Source organism: Sapajus apella, unplaced genomic scaffold, assembly GCF_009761245.1.
Source record: "Sapajus apella isolate SASKATOON/1434 unplaced genomic scaffold, GSC_monkey_1.0 scaffold18, whole genome shotgun sequence".
NCBI lineage: Eukaryota > Metazoa > Chordata > Mammalia > Primates > Cebidae > Sapajus > Sapajus apella.
In genome coordinates, this window is record NW_022436958.1 from 1123766 (window position 1) to 1127040 (window position 3275).

Below are 3275 nucleotides of genomic sequence, written 5' to 3' on the forward strand. Positions count from 1 at the left end.
GGTAAGACAGGAAAAAAGAAGCACTTAAATTTTAGAAACAAGAAATTGAATAAAACTTTTTAAAGCCTGAGAAAGTTCAAAGTGGAAAAGGGTAGGGGCATTTTGACACATACTCTTTCAAAGTATTGATTTTTCTTTTCGAAATGGATCTGAAAGCATGACAAATGTTTACTCCAACACCCAATACAGTATTAAAAAACCCAAATGTCAGGATGAAAATCTGATGGGCTACAGCCTTAGTGGAAGGAAGGATAAAATATCTTATGTGACCCAGGGCTAGGGAAAATGTCTTATTTCTCTTTCTCTTTCTTCTTCTTTTTTTTTCCTTGTTTTATTTTTATTCACCTCAATTACATTCACTAGAAAGTAATTTTTTTCCTAGAAAAGAGGAGGAAAGAAACTATTTCTACTATTAATATTACCAACAAAACTTTGCTACCCTGAAGTAATAGAGAATTTGTTTTCTTTTTGTTGAAGTAGAAATGAGCAAACTTGTTAATATTTTACCTTAATTATTCTTTCAGCAATAGATGTTCAATCATTAGGCATCTATGTAAGGTGATGAATCAGCACTCTGTGGAATCAGAGGGCGGCCATGCCATGCTAAATAGTTCTCCTTGCAAACCTCACAAAGGTTCTTCGCACCCCAGAATGTATTGATTTCATTAGATGTGCTAATTTAGCAGTTCTCTGGTTTAAAGACCGTAATTACAACACAATGCACGACCTGTGTATATATGCTTATTGCAAGGAGAAAAACTTTTGCTCTCAACTTATTAATAGCAAATGTACACATTTTTTTCCTGCAAATGCTAGCATTAAATCTCCCTTATAAACCCACAAGCCTCTGTTATTATAGTCTTTTATTAATAAACTGAACAATTTCATATAGTGTTAATGAGTTAGAGCTTATCTCCTGCACTCTTTTATGGTTAAAACGTGCTGGAGAGCTGGACAATTTATCTAAGCACGTGGGTGACTAAGGTACATGACGCTTTCAATAATTAGGCTCCATCTATCTCTATTTTTACTGATGTAAAAATGTTACACTTGATTTTCTTATTTTCATAGCTGTATCAGAGTTCAGCAAAAACAAATCAAACATAGTCATATGATAATAGAGCTGAATTATAGAGCATCTTCACTATAAGTGGATTTTTACTGCATTCTGTGTACACTGTGTTTTTGAAACAATTACTAAGACATGAGGAATAAATTAGGCTGTTCTTTGTTATTTTTCAGAATATGAATGTTATTTAAGGCGCATCTGCATGTTTGTAAATGTTTGCTCCCTTGACACTCAATTTTTTAAAGAATCAATTGCATACCTACTGTGTGCTGGATGCTGTGCAAAGAAGTTTCACTTAATTATTCTACTTAGCTAGATTTACTGGTGGTGCAGGGATGCTAGTGGAGGTGAGAGAGAGAGAGAGAGAGAGAGAGAGAGAGAGAGAGAGAGAGTGTGTGTGTGTGTGTGTGTTTGTGTGTGTGTGTGTGTGTGTGTGTGTGTGTGTTTGTGTGTGTGTGTGTGTGTGTGTGTTTGTGTGTGTGTGTGTGTGTGTGTGTGTTTGTGCTGCCCTCTACTGGACTTGGTTTCTAAATACTGTAAGTATTTAGGATTTTTGGGGGGAAAGAGGAAGGTGAAGGAAAATCTAGGGAGGGTTATATTACTTTATGTTGCCTATAAATTATTTGGGCATTAACATTGCATTTATGTAGCCCAGGAGTTCCAGAGTCTAGCACACTACCTTATACATCCTAGGTGCTCAATAATTATTTGTTAAACAAATAAGTTAAAAAGCTTACTAGAATTTCTCTTTACAATGACAGACAGAGTCCACATGTATTTAACTCAAGGAACATTGTCTCAATCTTAGAATCTATAACAGATATGGGGGAAAAGCCACAAAGCTTATTAGAGACAGGGTTGGTTTGTAAATAAAAACCCACATTTGCTTAACCAACTTTATTTGTCAAATGCCAATATTAATACTTTGGTATATTATCGATAGGGATCCAGAAGCAGGAAAAAGAGTAGCCACTTAGATATCTACTAAAATTGTTACCCAAGTGGATAAGAACTTGAGATGTAAATTTGGCTAAGTGTCAAGCAAGTATATATAGGGGAGAGATTAGTCTTTCAACAAATATCTTTCACTTCAGCCATATACCACATTTCACCTACAAAAATCCAGCCAACAGACAAGTAGGAGGAAAGGCTTTTTAAGGATGTGCTCTACAGTGTAAAGGAACAATGTAGGAGAGATGTCTAACTGCTTACCAAAATCCATTTGCAGCATCCACATTGTGGAATTTTAGCTGGAAATGGGTCCATCACAGCCGGGAATGAGAATGAAAGTGACAAGTACCACTTCTGACTCAGGGCTTTATGAAGCTGAGCTGCTACATCCCTTCTCCCTTCTCTTTCTTTTCATAGGGGAGCTGACAGCAGCATGGCAGAAGACAGGAGTCTAGCAACTTACCTGCACTCGAGCAGTAGACAGGACATCAGTGAAAAAGGAGCCTTTTGTAGTAAGTCTCTGGGATTTGTTTGTTATAGCAGCTAGTATTGCTTACCTAACTAACACACACATATATATTCCTTATATTCTTCCAGAATAACAAGGCAGAAACACAGATCTTTTAGGGAAGAGGACCAAATAAAATATGATTAAAATAACAACTGTGCTTAGTTAGCCTGAAAACACATACCCTAGGAGTTTCCAATAGCCAGGACAGCCCTGAAGCCTGTTCCTACCTGTACTGGGAATTAATTTGGTCTGTTGTTCAAGCAGGGATGGCTGCAAACAGAAGGGGCAGAGACTATGGACACAAAAAATATACAGCATGGGTACACCAGTGCTGTGGTCTTAGCAACAGGGAGGCAGCCTTGGGAGTGCCAGTGGGACACAGGCATAAGGGACCAGGAGGAAATTAATGCTCTATTTGTATGCTAATTCATTGTGGAAAAGCTAATTTCTACCACCATTAGATAGCTGGCTCTCCACAAAAATCAGCTTCTTTATCTTCAATGAAAAACACAGCAGTTGTTTTTTAGGATAGCTTTAATTAATTAATTAAATTGTTTTGTTATTTTCTCTCATTTCTAGTAAATGTTATTTTGTTCTTTTCATTCATTTGTAGTAAACGAAGATATTTGACTACTGCTGTAATAAACCTGATACTGTGAGAAACATGATACTGTGCTTTGCTGAATATAGTTGAGATGTCTCAGAGGAGATGCCTTGACCTATGCTGTGTGCAAAAAAACATCT